General features: G+C 34.6%; 1 protein-coding gene across 1 annotated transcript in view; it reads right to left on the reverse strand.

Moving 5' to 3' along the window:
* NETO1 (neuropilin and tolloid like 1) overlaps positions 1 to 20,695 on the reverse strand; it is a 221,441-nt gene that overhangs the window by 43,015 nt on the left and 157,731 nt on the right. The window lies entirely within an intron of this gene.

Raw genomic sequence — 20,695 nt, forward strand, 5'->3', positions numbered from 1 at the left:
ATGACATTTGGACATGAGTGATATTAATAGAGTAAGGGCATACACAAGGAACATTTTACTCATAAAATGCTTTCTTGTCTCGATTCCACTGGGAATAAATACTATGATTACAATTTATTTATTTGTGCTGTATTTTCATCTACTCATTAAAGTTCAATATTTCCTTGGCAAAGTTCACAAGCAACCAATATGTGCTTATGATTCTAATTTGGGGCATAGTATTTTGTTTTAATCTTATATACTATTTTTAAAAGTAATTCAGGGCAAAAGGAATTTGTTTAGCCCTCTCATATTTACCAGTATAACTACCACCTAGTTCAGTTTTATAAGCCATAAGATGGAGAGAACAGAAATGCCAGAATATCTCAGTCATATTCCTTAGATATAGGTCATCTCTGTCTTCACGAAGTAAATGAACTGCAGCGTGGCTGATCCCTTTACTCAGACCTCTCAATGATGAATGTAATCTCTCTATACTATCCATTTGGCTGCATGGAATCAGCTGTGTTATGGTCCATTCATTTCATGCATTGAGACAAGTCCCAAACTGGAATATAGAGGATATTAAATTTCCTTTGAGTCTATTGCTTGATTATCATTAGGCTCTGGGCAAATGGCCCAGCACATATTTTCACTGCTGATTTATCCATCTCTGAACCCCTTTGTTAGTGTAGACAGAATCATTTTTTAAGAGGACTTAGTTTCACTGTTCAATTGCTATAATACTAGTGCCTGCTTTTCTGCTGCTTTACAAAAATACATTATCTCTCAGGAGAGCAATCTGCAATTAATTCAAACTAGAGTTCCACATAACTGAATGAAGAAACCCAAAATATGACTATATTTTTCTCTCCAGTCCAAAGGCTAAAATTTCAGGATAGTTTTTCTTTTCTATTAGTAACAAAGTTACGTCTTTTTTAGTTGCGAGCCCTGAAGTAAAACATCTGTGAAGCCATAAGCATGTAAAGTAGATTAGCATATACTATCCCCCAAGGGCAGCAGTGCAAATATGGGAAACAGAATTTGGTATATGGGTGCATTTGTGTATGTATACGGATGTGTGTTGAAATGCCTGCCCTAAATATAGATACTATATAAACAGCTGTCCTAGATATATATCCTACCTAAATATAAAAGAAACTATGTAATGAGTAATTCCTTCTGAGATCTTCTCTATACAAATAGTAGAATCAACATCTATCCCAATTATTTTTATATATTTTTATCTAGAAAATAAAAATAAAAACTTGGTTTAGTGATATTCCATGAAGTTTTGCCAAAATGTAGTCATGATTTTCAAAGACTCTTAAAGATGGATAGAATTCTCTAAATCTGTTAGTCTGACCCATTATCCAGGGTAAGAATTCCCTCTACTATGTCCTTGAGAGATAGGAATCAAATTTATGATTATTTAGGCTATATCTACAAGCATAGTAAACTATTTTCATTAACCTTAGGGGTCAAATCATTACTAATCCTTTCTCTGAATTAAAAAAAAGACAAGGAGGTGGAGTCAAGATTGGGGCTTAGAAGCAGCAAAAGTCAATTTCTCTGTGAAAACCTTTCCATACCAATCAAAAACAATGTACAGAAAACAAAATCCAAGAAGACAGAGCCACAGTACCCTCCTCCTCAATTCAACTTAAAAGGTGTGCAGAGAAAGTTGAATTCTCCAATTTAAGAAAAATAAAGAAGAAGGAAGGTCCCAGTAGCTCTCCCCCACCTACTTTCCAGAGGAAACAGAGTTAAGATGACAGCTTAGGCACAGCAAAAGTTCAGACCTCTAAAACACTTCCACACCAATCAAAAACAAAGTGATTCAAGGGTACAGAAAGTCCAATCTAGTAGCAGGATAGAGCTGGGGGACTCTCTTGCTGAATTCAACTTAAAAGGTATGTTAAAAAAAAGCCTGAATTCTTGAACTCTTGGGTTCAAGGGAAAGGAAGAAGGAAGGTCCCAGGACCCCTCCGGCCCCACTACATTGCTAAGTCTCCAGAGGTGGCTAGAGGGTGCTAGTCCAGAGGGAGTGCCTTGCTGGCACAGCTATACCAGGCTCAGAGCATTGAACACAGGTGGCAGGGAGGCAGCTAGAGGAGAAGTGCAGAGAGGACATCTTAGATGCAACCAAAACACTCCATCTCCCCCCAACCCTTTTCTTGAGGTTTTGGCCTCAGGGCACATACAACACTGCTGATCAACTCTATCCTGGCTTAATCTTATAAATAGGGAAGATAAGAAGCCCTCATAGGGCAGAGAATCTCAAACTCCAATGCCCCTCCCTCATAGACTATGCTTAGCTGAGAGTAGCTGTAGGAATCCAGCTGACTCTGATCCCAGGGCAAGAGCTGTAACCACTACAGAATACCTTGCTAACAGGGCAGGAAGCACAGTGCCCTTTACCTATACCTTCACCCTGCAGGCTGGGGAAGATCAGACCTCAGGGCTCAATCTAACCTAGTCAATCAGAAGTGCAGTGAAGAAGTCCCTTCAGGACAGAATATCCCAAACCCCCAGATCCAGCAAATAATCAGAGGAGCAAGATTACAACCAATGACGGGGGAGGCGGGGGAGGAGAAGGAAAAAAATATGAGTAAACAACAGAAAAAGAAAAAAATTACAATCAACAGCTTCTATCCAGGTAATGCAAAAAGAAAAAAAAATGGGTCAGAGGAGGACCAAGGAACACCAAGGAAAAACACAGAAACTCCAGTGAACTGGACACATGCTTTGAAAGAACTCAAAACACAATTCAGAAAACAATTAAGAGTGGCTGAAGATAATTGGGAAAAGAACTTAAAAAGCAAAAGAAATCATCTGGAAACAGAAAATAGTGTCTTGAAAGCCAAAATTAACTGGCTTCAAAATAAGGTAAAGAAGATGAAAGATCACCTACAAGAAAAATCAAACCAGAAGGAGAAGGATGACCAAAAAAACTGGGATGAAATTCAGTCTTTTAAAAATTAGAATCCAACAACTAGAAGCAAATGACTTCACAAGGCAGCAAGAATCTATAAAACAAAATCCAGAGGGCCAGATGGATTCACAAGAGAATTCTATCAAACATTTAAAGGATTAAACTAATTCTAATGCTATACAAACTATTTCATAAAATAAACAAAGAAGGAGTTTTACCAAAAATTTTATGACAAATTGATGGTACTGATTCCAAAGCCAGGCAAACCAAAAACAGAGAAAGAAAACTATAGGCTTATCTCCTAAATGAATATTGATGCAAAAATTTTAGATAAAACACTAAGTAAAAGACTACAGCAAGTTATCACAGGAATTATTTATTATGAGCAGGAGGGATTTCAACCAGGAATGCAAGGAATATTAGGAAAATAATCTATGTAATTGACCACACCAATAACCAAACCAATAGAAATCTCAATTCAATAGAAATCTCAAAATACAACAGCCATTCCTAATGAAAACACTAGAAAGTATAGGAATAGATGGGCCTTTCCTAAAAATAACAAACAGTATATATTTAAAATCATTATCAAACATCATTTGCAATGGGGATACTTTAGAAGCATTCTCAATAAAATGAGGAGTGAAGCAAGGATGCCCATTATCATCTCTATTATTTAACATTGTACTAGAAACAATAGCAGTAATAATTAGAGAAGAAAAAGAAATTGAAGGGATTAAAGTAGGCAATGAAGAGACTAAACTATCACTTTTTGCAAATGATATGATGGTCTACTTAAAGAATTCTATAAAATCATCTAAAAAGTTAGTGGAAATAATCAACAACTTTAGCAAAGTTGCAGGATACAAAATAAACCCACATAAATCATCAGCATTTCTGTATATTTCCAACACAACTCAGCAGCAAGAATTAGAAAGAGAAATTCCATTTAAAATCACCCTAGACAATATAAAATATTTAGAAATCTATTTGCCAAGACAGACACAAGAATTATAAGAACACAAGAACAAAACGTTTTGTAAATAATAAAAACTAGATCTAAAGGACTAGCAAAACATTAGGTTGGATGAGCTAATATAATAAAAATGAGAGTCCTATCCAAATTAATTTACTTATTCAGAGCCATAACTATCAAACTACCAAGAAACGTTTTATATAGTTAGAAAAAAAATATAACAAAGTTCATTTGGAAGAACAAGAGATCAAGAATATCAACAGAACTAATGAAAAAAAAATGTGAAGGATGGGAGCCTAGTAGTACCAGATCATCAACTGTACTATAAAGTGGTGATTATCAAGAAAATATGGCACGGACTAAGAGACAGAATGGTGGATCAATGGAATAAACTTGAGGTAAATGACCTCAGCAAGATAGTGTCCAATAAACCCAAAGACCCAAGTTTTTAGAACAAAAACCCACTATTTGACAAAAACTGCTGGGAAAATGAGAAAACAGTAGGGGAGAGATTAGGTTTATATCAACATCTCACATCCTACACCAAGATAAATTCAGAAAGGGTAAATGACAAATATAAAGAGGGAAATTATAAGTAAATTAGGTGAACATAGATTAGTATACCTTTAAGATCTTTGGGGAAGCATAGTATTTAAGACCAAGCAAGAGATAGAGAATATTACAAAATGTAAAATTAGTCATTTTATTTACATTAAATTTAAAAAGTTTTGTGCAAACAAAACCAATGCAACCAAAATTAGAAGGGAAGCAACACATTGAGGGCTGAGGGAAGGGAAATCTTTATAACGAAAACCTCTGACAAAGGTCTAATTTCTCAAATTTATAAGGAGATAAGTCAGTTGTACAAAAAAACAAGCCATTCCCCAATTGATAAATTGTCAAGAGACATGAATAGGCAACAGTTTTCAGAAAAAGAAATCAAAACTATCAATAAGCACATGAAAAGTTTTCTAAATCTCTCATAATTGGGGAAATGCAAATAAAAACAACTCTGAGGTACTACATCATACCTAGCAGATTAGCCAATATAACAATAAAAGAAAATAATAAATGTTGGAGGGGTTGTGGCAAAGTTGGACACTATTACATTGCAGGTGAAGTTGTGAGTTGATCCAACCATACGGGAAGGCAATTTGGAATTATGCACAAAGGGCTTTAAAAGACTGCCTGCCCTTTGATCCAGCTATGCAACTGCTGGGTTTGTACCCCCAAAGAGATAATAAGGAAAAGTAATTATACAAAAATATTTATAACTGCACTCTGAAGTGGCAAAAATTGGAAAATGAGGGTGTGTCCATTGATTGGGGAATGAATGAATAAATTATTGTACCTGATGGTTATGGAATACTATTGTGCTGAAAGGAATAATGAATTGGAGGATTTCCATGTAAACTGGAATGACCTCCAGGAATTGATGCAGAACAAAAGGAGCAGAACCAAGACAACATTATACACAGAGACTGGTACACTGTGGCAAAATTTAACATAATGGACTTCTCTACTGGTAGCAATGCAATGATCCAGGACAATCCAGAGGGACATATGAGAAAGAATGCTATCCACATACAGAGGAAGAACTGTGGTAGTAGAAACACAGAAGAAAAAATATATGATTGATTAGATGGTTCAATGGGGATATGATTGGGAATTTTGACTTTAAATGATCACTCTATTGAGAATAATAATATGGAAATGAATGATGCATGTATAACCAAATGGAATTGCTTGTCTTCTCCAGGAAGGGGAAATGAAGAGGGAATTGAAATAACATAAATCATGTAACTATGGAAAAATATTCTAAATAAAGAAATTAATTTTTTAAAAAGCCAAGGAAAAGCAATCCAAAATAGAATATTCAAGAGATCTCCCCAAAAAGCTTTTTAATTTCTTATGTGACCACCTCAAACCAAAGCAATAAGGCTAGAGGAAATAGCTTCATTTTGTGTCTATCAGCAAAATATGTACTATGTCTAAAGAAATTACAAATGAGGCATTTAGAATAATTTTCTATATACTAATTCTTTGCCACTTTTTTCATTAAACAAACAATTACTAAATATTGGTGTAGGATTCATCTATGTACTTAGCTGCATCTTAAGTAGAAAGAGAAATGATTTGAAAGAGTGATTTCTGTTGTTCTCTCTTCTCTTTAGAAATGAGCAACAGCTTTCTCATTTATATACATGTATATCTTCTTATTAGACAAAACTCAATGCTCTAACCTTTGTCTTTTTGTACAGTGACCATATCATTTAGTGTTTTAATTCTTTTTTTCAGAGGTTTTATCTTCTGAAAATTTGATGAGCTTATCATATATTCACTTATCTAAATCACTGGAAATGTTAAACATTATAGGAAAAAATACAGATTTCTCTAGCACTTCACTAGGGAATTCTTTATAAGCTCTCATCCAATTATTAAAAACTATTAATTGTAATTATTTATTTCCAAATCTAACTCATCTTATTATTATTATTCTCTATTTCATCTTTCTTTACTCCAAATTATAATATGAGATACTTTATAATTTTTTCTTAAAATTGGGCTAAATTATTTATGTAACATTTCCCTTACCTACCCAACAAAAAGTATAGAAACCCTAATAAAAAGAGAAAATAAGAACTATCTCATATTAACCCTTTGTAATAAGTTTATTTTTCTAGTTATTCATTAATCATCTTCTTTAATAATCATTTCTAGAATTTTCCCTGGAAATGAAGTCAAATTTATTAGCTTGCAATTTTTATCCTCTTCCTCCCTCTATTTTTGAAAATGAAGATGATATTTGCTCTTCTCTGCATTGTTGCATCTTTCATATTTTTATAGTTTTTCAAGTATCACAGACAGGCTGAAGATCTTTATTTCTTCCAGTGCTGGAGGATGTAATTTATCTGTCTTACATGATTTGAATTCATCAAAGACAATTAGTAGCTATCAGCATCTCCTTACTTATCTTAGAAATCTACTTCCTGTTAGCCATTTTGTTGTGTCATTTCCAGTATAAAGGTCATTTTCCTTTACAGAAAGGATGGAAAAAATATGAAGAAGCCAGTTATGACAGAATGAATGCCATGTTACTGTATAGAAATTATATAAACTAACAAAAATTCAACCTTGGGCAGTATGGTGGTACCATCAATTACATTTTCTATTCAAAAATGACAAATTAGAGGATATAAACCATGATGGCTTTCTTTAGATTTCAAAGCACTTCCAATGCATCCTATAAAAAATGGAAATCTTACTTTTAGAAATCCTTTGTTTTCTGAAAGTCCATAAAGCTATCTAAAAAAGTTGTCATAAATCTTCATCAGACACACAAACCAGTAAATAGTGACACTGCTTCCATGCATACAAATATCAATGAGATGCTATTTTTATTCTTTCATGTATTTTTGGTTATCAGAGATTACTTCCTCCTGCACCCTAAACTTTCTCTATCTCTGTCTTTCTCTGACTATATATCTGTTTCTCTTCAATGAACTGCATACTGAGAAGAGAAAACTACTTGATTTCATTAATGAGAAATAGGATTTACATATTTCTAAAACATACCAATATATTTTAGTCCTGCAGAGTTGGAAAAGACCTAAATTATTACACATCGAAAAGAATGAATCTGCTCTATTAAACCCCTGGGAAAGATTATACATTCAATCAGAAAACCAACAAGCAGCACTTACTAGATACCTATTATAAGTCAGATGCTGTGCTCAATTCTAGGGTTATGTTAGGCAATAGTAAGGTCTGTGAATATTCTTTGGGTTTATGAAGGTTCAATGATACTGATAGAATTTCATAGAGTAAATTCTTAGGCTGAAGAACACATAGGATTATAAGTCTTACGAGGGGATGCCAGTTGACAATATCCCCTGCCAGGTAAACAACTGTGCTTTATGTTTTGATTGTTTCATTTAATGAATAATTGAAGACTTTGACCTGGTGATGTGGTGCCTGGCTTTACCATTAGCACATAAACATATGCACCTTTAGGAAGACCTTCACATCCCCACATATCTTAGTTTCTCCCCTTTGAGTCACAGCAGGGTCATTCAAATTTAGCTTCAGTGAAGATAAAGAGAGACAATAGAGGGCTGACATTCAAATAACAAGCCCTGAATCAGAAGCAGCATTATCCACATATAGTTTAACCTTATGCTGGACAATTTTCTTTTATGAGCTTTTGCTTGTGATGATTCAATCATTTACTCTTTTTTTTTTGTTTGTTTGATGTGACTGAAGGATGATCTGTGGTATAGGAAATTATGAACAAAACTATTAGTAGTTAGGTAGCATACGTTATATATATGTGTGTGTATACATAAATACATATATTTTTAAGGTTTAAAAAGTGCCTTAAAATATTGCCATATTTTATCAGTATATAAACTATAGGAAGTAGGCTCTTTATTATGTGAATTTTATAGATGAGGAAATTGAGGGGAATACTGGTCCACATAGACCACAGTCATAAAGCTAGGAAGTGTCTAAGGAAGAATTTGAATAAAGTCTTCCTGACTTTAGGTTCAGTGCCAACTGGATGTCTCTAAACCAAAACAAACCAAACTAAACTAAGTACTTGTACTCAAGGAGATCACTTTCTACTTTATGATGGTGGATACAACATTTCGACAGATTTTTTATAAATACAATGAACAAAATAAATACAAAGTAATCTCTGGGAGGCAACAGCAGCTGGAGTGTCTAAAAAGATCAATACTATGTATTGGCTCCAAGTCAGAAGAGTGGTAAGGGTAGGCAATGGGGGTCAAGTGACTTGCCCAGGGTCACACAGCTAGGAAGTGGCTGAGGCCAGATTTGAACCTAGGACCTCCTGTCTCTAGGCCTGATTCTCAATCCACTGAGCTACCCAGCTGCCTCCAGATACATTTATTTTAAACGAGATCACTGGTGGTTTTTTGAGTAAGGAAATAATATTGCCAAACATTGCTCTATGAAGATGATTGTGGGAGCTGTATAAAAAAATAGATTAGAAGGGGAAAGACTGCAACATCAATTAGGAAACAATTGAAATAGTTCAAGTAAGAAGTGATGAAAACTTGAACTAAAGTTAAAGATTCTGAGCTTATAAATCTTATTAAATATATTTTGTTTTTCAAGAAAAGTAAAACTTTATGAAGAGGTGTAACCTGAGATGGGATACAGAGGGAAGATAATGAGTTTTGCTAAGTTTAATATGACAGTGAATTCATTCTAATTCTAAATGGTAGTTGGTGCTGCTAGAGTGGAGAACTGAGGAGAAAGATTAAAGTCAGAGATATACATAGGGGAAGTAATTTGTACAGTGATGACACTTGAAACCATGGCAATGACGGTAATTATTCAGAATGGCTTGAGAAATTCTAGTGGTGGAGAACTACAAAGATAGACTACTCTACTTTTGGGCAAACAATTCATTTCAATTCGAAGAGGAATTTGGGTAGAAAAGTAGATAGAGTGCTTTGGCCAGAGTCAGGATATACTTTCAGGGTGAACATTTACACTTTGGAAATCATCACCTGCTCCCAACCAAGGCTAGATTTATTGTTTTGTTGATGTTTTAGACTTAGTAAAGTGATGAAGAAAACATTAGTAATGCAGATTGAACTTAAAAGTGCATGCTGTATGCAATTTTTAAGAGAACTAGTTATTAAATATTTTCTAGTCCGTACCTAGTAGAGTTTTCCTCTCACCTTGGTCAATTGAAAAATTCAGTTTTAAGGAATTTTTTATTGCTTCATTACAACATTTGCATAGACCCTTAATTTATTTAAAATAATCATAGAATTTTGGTCTTAAGATGAAAGACAGATAACATCAAAAAGGAAACATCCTGTGAATGACTGAGAAGATCAAATCATACCTTTTGGGCTATGTAAATATCTAATAGTCAAAACACAATAGAATAAAAACTAACATTTAGAAAGAGCTTGTCATGGGCCAGATATTGTGCTTAAGCATCTTACAATTGGTATCCTATTTCATCCTCAAAAAGCCTTGGGAGTTAGGTGTCATTATTATTCTCATTATATCGATAAAATAACTGAAGCAAACAGAGATGAAATGACTTGCCCAGGGACACACAACAGCAAGTAAATGTTTCAGGCTGGATTTGAACTCAAGCCTTTGTGATTCAAGGCCTAGCACTATAAACAATGTACCCCCTCACTATCTCTAATATAGTATATAATTATATATATATATACATATATATATACATATATATATATATAATCAGTTAGTTTAGTGGTGAGCAATCTTCATCAGCTGGCCAGTAATATAGTGGTGGACTCTGGACCCAGGAATGTCTTACAGAGGACCTTTTGCCTATAAAAAATGTTGGTCAAAAAGGGTGGAGGTGGAGATAAACCTGCGTGAGTTGTATTTCTCTCCCTTCTTTCCCTCCTCTTACTGATCACAGATAAAAGAACAAAGAGACCAGTAGGACAAAATTCATCCACACTCACAGAGTATAAATATAACCATATCTGAGAGGAGAAGCAACTACATTAAAGGGCATGACTACTTGTACCAGAGAACACCTAAGATCTTAATAAAAGTTTTCCAGTAATGAAAATTTATGATTATATCATTTGGCCTCATTTGTTCTCTACAAAATATCTCACTGATATTGTTCTTCAATTATGAGTCCATTGTCCCCCCAAAAATTGTGTGTATAAGCAGAGCATATTCCCCTAGTTTAGAGGAATATTTCATTTTTACTGTGCCTTATTAGTAAACACCTTTACTAAGACATCATTGAAGCTTTTGGATGGGGAAGTCATGACTGGAAGACACTCACAAGTAGAAGTAACAGAAATTTATACCCTCTGGGTTATCTCAAGAACCTCAAGAAAAGTAGAAATCATTTAATCTTTAGTGACCTGACTTCCAATTAAAGTGAGAGATGGAGAAATAATTCTGGTGGGGATTCTATCCAAATACCAATTTGTGACATACATCTGTAAATAAAATTATTTACAAGGTACTTCCAAGAAGAGAGCACTGATGATATGTGAGGGTAGCCTTAGGAAAGCCCTAAGGTAGCAGGTAACATCTTATCAACTTTCTTTTTAAGTTGACTTGAAATTTTTTCTCTTTGACTTTCAAAATGTCCCCAATTCTGCTTCTCTGAGATAAAACATAACAAGTTTAAGGTCTCTTCCACTAAATATTCCAATACACATAGGTGGTTATATGCCTTCATGAAGATTCTTTCTAGACTTTTTTTTTCAAAGAATGTCTGTTAAACATGAATGTTTTTTCAGTCTCCTTACCATTTGAGACTCCCTATTTTGTATCTTCTCAAATTCATTCATACCCTTTCCAAAAATAACTGGGCAAAAAAGTTCCAGGTGTGATCTGACTAGGAAGAAGCAGAAATGGACTGTCACCTTTATCAGCATCCTAGCTTAAGCTGATCATTCACTGGCTGAAAAATTTTCGGGATTCAATTCAATCAACTAATGTGTCAGCTTTATCTTCATAATTCAGATCTATTTAATAAGTAACTTTGATAAACATTATATATATATATATATATATATATAATTTTACCTAAGTTGTTGGTAGTGAGGTTGAACATAACAGTCCAGACTAAGCACTTTTGCTCTCCCCTATAAACTTATAGGAAGGTTCATATTTATCTATGAATTATGACTTAACTATTGCCAGCCAACCAGTTCTAAAACCATGAATTTTGTGAAAATGGATAACAGGAAGTACTTTGTCAAATGTCTTGATTAACCCTGTCATAAAATGAAATGAGGCTAGTCTGACATGACTTGTTCTTAATCAACCTATGCTAACTGGTAGTAATAACCTTATTTCTTTCGAGATGATCACAATCCATCTTGGTCCTAAGAAATATAGAATTAAATCTTCTGATTCTTGAAAAAATAATCCCCTTACTGCTAATAAAAACTCAATTCTTTTACACTAAAAATCCAATCCAATCTTCTTTCTATTCTAAGATAGGAAATGTATCACTAGCAGCTAGAATACTGGGATGGGAGTCAGTGATAACTGAGCTAAACTCTCATCGCTATCTGAGACCTAAGACAAGTCTCCTAACCATTGAGACTAATTTTCCTCTTATATAAGATGAAAAAAAATAATTGCACCTATCATACAAGTTTGTTATGAGGATTAAATGAACGAATATATGAAAAATGCTTTGCTAATCTTAAAAATCTTTAAAAAGTGACATTCTACAAAGATAGGATATAACTTATTATTTTTCCTTTAGTAACTAGGTTTTGCTTTTTAAGATGCAGAGAAGGCAAAAGGAACCAGAATTTTCTATTTAACAAATCACTTGTCTTCATCATCATCCTCTTTTTCTCTAACTTCTGATGATATTGTTGACAGTATTTTCTATTAATAAAGAATGTGAGGTTAGTCCTTCTTTGTGTTATCCTTAATTATTTTTTAAAAATTCACAAAATTCATCTTTAATTAGTATTAAATGGCTTTAACTTTTTAGATTTGATTTTAATATCTCTTATGTACCTATATGGCATGTATGCTATTTGAATAATGATAGATTTCATTTTAGAAAAAGAGATTTAGTGTTTAAAAAATATAAGAAAAACTCACAACTCCTCCAACTACGTGGGAGTTTGATACCATGATTGTCATCACCAATTTGAAATGTAGCTCACTCTGGAAAAACTGTGGGGCTTGGCTGCAAGAGACAGGTGACATATCTAATTATGTTTAAAAATGGATAAACAAAGATTGATCAAATGAAAGAGGAAAAGAATCATCAGTCACTCCAGCAGAGGAGCAAATATAGCCTGGAAAGTCACTAGGCACTAAAGAAGACATGATAGACACTAGGCGTGATAAAAGAAGTAGTGTTACAAATAAGTTTGTTGATCATTGAGTGTAAGAAGAATTTTGGAAAATATCCTAATTATCTAACATGTAGGTAGTCTGCTGCTGAGAGAAGTCATCCTACGTTTCCCTACATTAAAGATGGGAGTAGATTCTTTCCATTGACTGTATAGCTAGGAAAGATTGTGTTAACAAACAAACAAACAAACAAAACTTATAGAATGGGACACTCTCACTCTCTTTCCCAGTGGTTGCCAGGGAGAATAAAAGTTAGAGTTCACCCACAACCAGAGATCCATGAGTTGACTGGTAGAGAGTAGGACTTCCTTTCCTGTCTTCTTTCCATTTGCATTTGACTCTGAGAATAATGAGTTGAATTTTACTTTGTTTCACTTTATTTTACTCTATGTGTATGTGGTAAACTGAAAGATCAGTGGGTCCAGATATTCAAGCCAATGTGAGTTTAGAGCCAAGATTCCAGTTTGGATAGTATGCTCAGCCAACCTGGGAAGAAATGAGAGTCAAGGCAAGTAGGACTTTTGGTCCAAAAAGGGATTAAGACTTGAAATTTAGGAATTTACTATAAAATGAGCTAACCTTTGAACTTAATCCCCTTCCCTTATTCAGATAGCTAGGAAGTGTCTGAGGGCAGATTTGAACCTAGGACTTCCCATCTCTAGATCTGGCTCTCAATACACTGAATCATCCAGCTACCCCATCTTAATATACCTTTGAAGTAAATACTTCTTTTAAAAAGCTAATCTGATGGTTAGTGGCTAAATAGAACTAAAATACAAGGAATTAAAAATTGGGGGGGGGAATCATCATTAGAGCCTGGGAAGTCATGGCATAGAGCCTAGAAATTTGCATCACCCTTTAAGGTTTCTGCAGAATTGTGAAGAGACATGAAATGTAATACATCTAACCTTAATGTAGGAGACAAGGCAGGACAGACACTAGTATAACAGTATTCAGTACCAGGTGGAGACAAAATACTAGATATGGATAGTGTATTTTTTAAAAAATTTAGTCACATTCTTGAATTGAGATTCAATATGTCTTAAAATATGGGGGAAGTGGGCAAGAATGAATAAATCAGGAAGAGTTGCTTGGTTTTTAGGGTAAGGTTGGTATAGGAAAGAATTTTGCTTATTATTTGTGGTTTTAATTTGTTCTATCTCTTGAACTCCAAATTTTACGATCGATGTAAATCACACTTGGTAGAGTGCTACATAATAGTTCTCATAGAGTTCATGAATGAAGAAGCCTTTGCTAAGAGCCAAATATATACATGTTACAATAGAAATGATATTGGTTATAGAATGAAAGTATCTTAGTTCTACCAGTTGAATACCCACTGGACCTCAGTTCTTCACCTGAAAAAATAAGCAATTGATCTAGGTCACAAGCATTAACATATCCCTTTCTACACTTATTGTCTTATGCTTATTAAAATTCCTTAATAAATACTTAAAATGATCAGAGAGAAGTATTAGTATTATCTGAGGAAATTCTATTTCCAATTGAGCCAATAAGAATGAGGTAAGCTTTCAATCATGAAATTAGGAAAGGGAATAAACACTCAAGAATCACCTAATGTTCCAGGTAGAATGCTAAGAGTTTTAAAAATATCACCCTATTTGATTTTTGCAATTGTCTTGGAAGGGATATGCTATTATTATCTTCATTTTGTAATTGAGGAAACTAAGGCAGATATGGATAGATGACTTGCCAGGGATCACTTAGCTATTAAGTGACTAAGGCTGCTTTGTACTCTGTTTCAGTTCCCTCAGTGGATGGAGTGCTGATTCTGGAGTTAGTGAAAACATGAATTCAAATGTAACATCAGACAGTAACTATGTGACCCTGGGAAAGTCACTTAATCTTTGTTTGCCTTTAGCCATTGGGGAAAGAAATGTCAACCCAATCCAATGTCTCTGGCAAGAAAACTCCTGGGAAATATAAAATATAGCCCATGGGGGCACAAGGAATTGGACAGGACAAAAATGAATGAACAACAGCAAAAAAAAAAGTGAAAAATTAAAAATATCTGATAATCCTAAACATTCAGTTTAATCAATAATTTAATTACACCAAAAAGCTAGAAAGGTGAGAAATTACAAAAGCATAATAAATAAATGAATATTAAAAATATATATGTATATATAGACATGACCAATGTAGGGACTGATTTTGCTGAGTTTTATACACATATATATATATATATATACATATATATAACCCAGCAAAATCAATATATATAATGTATATNCACATATATATATAAATTTACATATTTATATTTTTATATTTATATAAATTTTATATAAAATTATATATGTATATATATATATACATATATATAACCCAGCAAAATCAATATATATAATGTATATTTTGGATGAGATTTATCTATTTTAATTTTTTAATTTTTAATAGGGTAGAATAGTTAGAAGGAAAGATACTAGATCTTTATTTAAAAAAACAGATAGGAGGGGGTCAAGATAACTGGGAGCCAATAAAGTATCATCTATATGACCACAGAACAAAAGCACCTTAAAACTAACACTGGAGCCATAGAAACAACAGAAATATGGGTGAAACAATGACTGGACAAGAACTACATTGAGAAACAGCAAAGAGAACTTAGACCATTGAATAGGAAGAGAACACTAAACAAGCTTCAGTGAAAGTAAGTTACTCTACAGAACAAGCAGTAGATGAAAGAGCACAGTTGGCTTGACCCAGTTGCAGCAAAAGAGCAGAAATCAAAACAATAGAGAACAAGCAGAAGTATTAGGAAGTCAGCTTAAGAAATTACAGCCTTAGTGAGACAGGCCAGAAAATAACTTGACCCAGCTGAACTGAAACCCAACCAACCTTACAACAAGCAGTCCAATCAGGCTCTCTCTTCGGAGTGATCAATCTGAGACTGTCAGCAAGCACCATACAAATTCAGGATGGTGCTCCCTCCATAACAGAACTAAGTTTCAGCATATAGACAAAATCAAGAGAAAACAATAACTCATAAATGAGCAAAAAGACCAAAAGCTAGAAAAAAAAATATTTCAATGAGAGAGATAATTGAAATGCAATCTCAGAAGATGACACAATACAAAAAAGAAAATGTGTGATGCCTCAAAGAAAAATGTGAAATGAATTCAAGCTCCAAATGAACTGGGAAAGCTCCAAAAAGGGACATAATAACAAATAATATAAGACTTAGAAGAAAAATTTGAAAAGAAAATAATAAGAAAAATCAATAGTTTGGAATAACTTACTGAAGAAAACAATTGCCTAAAAAAATGTAATACAATTTCTGAAGCAGAGAAATAATTCCCTAAAAAGGAAGTACAAAGACTCACATAAGAAAATGGCTGCCTAAAATAAGATTTGGACAAATGGGAACAGCGTGGAAGGTACGTGGAATCGAGGCATTTTCATGCTATAAAGGGGTGAAACAGCTCTCACTAAATTGAGGGCTGAGCAACCACCCCACCCCCACCCCCTCCACACACAACACTTATAGCGCCAAAGACAGCTAAAAAGAAATAGAGCAAGTTTGGGGCACCCATCAAATCATTGGCAGCTCCAGGGCCTGTTCCTGAGAGCAGCAAGATTTAGGACCCCAAAAAGCTAACGAACACAAGCAAAATTTGAGCGTGGGAGCAGGGCTCCGAGAGAGGACGCAGGGCGAAGAACGCTGGCTCAGAGCCCAGGCACGGGTGGAGGCGTGGGTAGAGGCAGACACAGCCAGGAGCTAAAGCTCTGAAACCCTGAGTGGGGAACCAGTGCAGACGGGTATACGACTGTGGAAGCAGTGCCCTGAGACTTGTAAAGAAACCTCCAGCAGACAATCAAGCAAGGGGGTCCACCAGGGGGCTTGACCTTGGAAAAAAAACAGACAGATCTCAGGAGCCAATAGACAGCGGACAGACCCTGAGCACAAGGATAAACCTGAGAAGCTGCTGGGCTAATGATGGCTACCCAGTCTCAGGAAGCTCAGAAGAGAAAGATTAACAACAAGAAAAAGAAGTCTTTAACACTCTACAACTTTTACACAGAGAAAATCCAGACAACCAAGCAAACAGAGGAGGAGAACAAACAAGCATCCAGACCCTCCTCAAATAAGGAAAACTCCTCACAAGCTATGGAAGAGTTCAAAAAAGAGATTTTGAGGAAAATGGAAGAGCTCTGGCAAGAAAATAACAGTTTAAAAGGTAGAATCTTGCAATTGGAAAGTGAGGCTCAGAAACCAAATGAACTGATAAGCAAATTGAACAACAGAAATGACCAGATTGAAAAGGAATACCAGAAGATTATAGCGTAAAACCAGAAGATTATAGCTGAAAACCGAAAGATTATAGCCGAAACCAATCCCTAAATGCTAGAATTGAGCAATTGGAAGCTAATGATCTCTCAAGACAACAAGAACAAATAAAACAAAGTCAAAAGACTGAAAAAATAGAAGGAAACATGAAGTATCTCAATGAGAGAGTGACAGACCAAGAAAACCGGTCTAGAAAAGACAATTTGAGAATAATTGGTCTTCCAGAAAAACCAGAAATTAATAGAAACCTGGACTCCATACTAACAGAAAAAATCCAGCAAAATTGCCCTGAAGTCCTACAACAAGAGGGCTATATAGACATTGAAAGGATTCATAGAACACCTGTGACATTCGATCCAGAAAAGAAAACACTGAGAAATATAATTGCAAAATTCAAGAGTTTCCAAGCAAAAGAAAAAATCTTAAAAGAAGCCAGAAAGAAACAATTCAAATATCAAGGAGCACCAATCAGGATCATACAGGATCTGGCAGCCTCCACGCTAAAAGATCGCAAGGCTTGGAATATAATATTCAGAAAGGCAAGAGAGCTGGGCCTGCAACCACGGATCAACTACCCATCAAAATTGACTATATATTTCCAGGGGAAAGTATGGGCATTCAACAAAATTGAAGAATTCCAAGTATTTGCAAAGAAAAGACCAGGGCTAAATGGAAAGTTTGATATCCAACCACAAAAATCGAGAGAAACATGAAAAGATAAATAAGATACAGAGGGGAAAGAAAGAAAACTTATAATTTTTAAATTTGCCTTTTTAAGGGCCTCAGTGAGATCTAATTATCTGTATTCCTATGTAGAGAAACGTTATGTATAATTCTCTGTAGTGAACTCTATTCACTATTATAATATTCACTATTATAGTAATAAGAAGAATAATTCACAGGGTGAGGGTGGAACACTAAATAATCTAAGATGGCATGGGGGATGGGAAAGAGGGGGTCAATAGCAGAGGACACCAAGAGAAACTTGAGTGAATAAGAAAATGGGATATTCTATTACACACAAAGAGGGCATGGGAGAGAGAGGGGACAAATACTATTATAAGAAGGAGAGGAAGAGAGCATTAAGAGGTAATAATCAAACCTTACTCTCAGTGTAATCAACCTGGAGAGGGAAGAGTAGCTCTACTATCCATTGGGACATAAAACTCTTATCTAACCCTTCTGAGAAAGTTAGAAGGGATAAACCAAGGGGAGCAGGGGAGTGGGGAGGACAAAAAAAGGGAGAGGAGAAGGGGGAGGGAATTCATAAGGCCTTTAAAAACAAAAAGAAGGGGAAAAATAAGGGAGGGGGTAGAAAGGGAAGTTGATCAAGGGATGGGATAAGGGAAAACAGCTCAATTGCAAAGCACTGGTTTAAAAGGAAAAAAGTATAAGGAAAAAGGGGGTAGGAATGGGGGAGGATTTGAAAATGTCAGCAAATGCACAACTGACGATTATAACTCTGAATGTGAATGTGATGAACTCACTCATAAAACGGAAGCAAATAGCAGAGTGGATTAGAAACCAAAATCCCACCATATGTTGTCTACAAGAAACATATATGAGGTGGTTGGACATACACAAGTTTAAGGTTCAGGGTTTGAGCAAAATCTTTAGGGCATCAAATGAGAAAAAGAAGGCAGGAGTGGCTATTATGAATTCTGACAAATCCAAAGTAAAAATAGATATGATTAAAAAAGACAGGGAAGGTCATTACATCCTGATTAAAGGCAGTATAAACAATGAGGAAATAACACTGCTCAATATGTATGCGCCAAGTGGCATAGCACCCAAATTCATAAAGGAGAAACTGGCAGAGCTCAAGAAGGAAAAAATAGTAAAACCATAATAGTGGGAGATCTAAATATTCCTCTGTCAGATCTAGATAAATTAAAGCAAAAAATAAATAAGAAAGAGGTAAGAGAGGTGAATGAGGTCTTAGAAAAATTAGATTTAATTGATATGTGGAGAAAAATAAATAGGGGCAAAAAGGAATACACCTTCTTCTCAGCTGCACATGGCACATTCACAAAGATTGACCACGTTATAGGGCATAGAATCATTGCAAACAAATGCAAAAGAGCAGAAATAATAAATGTAACCTTCTCAGATCATAATGCAATAAAAATAATAATTAGTAAGGGCACCTGGACAGGAAAATCAAAAACTAACTGGAAATTAAATAATATGATTCTTCAAAACCAATTTGTCAAAGAAGGAATCATATAAACAATCAACAATTTCATTGAAGAAAATGACAATGATGAGACATCCTACCAAACTCTGTGGGATGCGGCCAAGGCAGTACTCAGGGGGAAATTTATATCCTTGAGTGCATATATTAACAAATTAAGGAGGGCAGAGATCAATGAATTGGGCATGCAACTCAAAAAATTAGAAAGCGAGCAAATTAAAAATCCCCAGATGGAAACTAAATTAGAAATACTAAAAACCAAGGGAGAAATTAATAAAATCGAAAGTAAAAGAACTTATTGAATTAATAAATAAGACTAGAATCTGGTACTTTGAAAAAACAGATAAAATAGACAAAGTACTCATCAATCTAATAAAAAAAGGAAAGAAGAAAACCAAATTGATAGTATTAAGATGAAAAGGGAGACCTCACCTCTAATGAACAGGAAATTAAGCCAATCATTAAAAACTATTTTGCCCAATTATATGGTAATAAATATAACAATTTAGGAGATATGGACGAATTTTTACAAAAATATAAACTGCCTAGATTAACAGCAGAAGAAATAGAATACCTAAATAATCCCATATCAGAAATAGAAATTGAAGAAGCCATCAAAGAACTCCCTAAGAGAAAATCGCCAGGGCCTGATGGATTCACAAGTGAATTCTATCAGACATTCAAAGAGCAACTAATCCCAATACTACACAAATTATTTGATATGATAAGCAAAGAAGGAGTCCTACCAAATTCCTTTTATGACACAAATATGGTACTGATTCCAAAGCCAGGGAGATCAAAAACAGAGAAAGAAAACTACAGACCAATCTCCCTAATGAACATAGATGCAAAAATCTTAAATAGAATACTAGCAAAGAGACTCCAGCAAGTAATTAAGAAGATCATCCACCATGATCACGTGGGATTTATACCAGGAATGCAAGGTTGGTTCAACATTAGGAAAACCATCCACATAACTGACCATATCAACAGTCTAACAAACAAAAATCACATGATTATCTCAATAGATGCTGAAAAAGCCTTTGACAAAATACAGCATCCATTCCTGTTGAAAACACTGAAAAGTATAGGAATAGAAGGACCTCTCCTAAAAATAATAAACAGTATATACCTAAAACCATCAACAAACATCATATGCAATGGGGATAAATTAGAAGCCTTCCCATTAAGATCAGGAGTAAAACAAGGATGCCCATTATCACCTCTATTATTCAACATAGTACTAGAAACACTAGCAGTTGCAATTAGAGAAGGAAAAAAATTGAAGGTATCAAAATAGGCAAGGAGGAGACTAAGCTATCATTCTTTGCAGATGATATGATGGTCTACTTAAAAACTCCTGGAGAATCAACTAAGAAGCTTGTAGAAATAATCAACAACTTTAGCAAAGTTGCAGGATAC

The sequence above is a fragment of the Gracilinanus agilis genome, chromosome 1 (genome assembly GCF_016433145.1).
Source record: "Gracilinanus agilis isolate LMUSP501 chromosome 1, AgileGrace, whole genome shotgun sequence".
In the NCBI taxonomy this organism is placed as follows: domain Eukaryota; kingdom Metazoa; phylum Chordata; class Mammalia; order Didelphimorphia; family Didelphidae; genus Gracilinanus; species Gracilinanus agilis.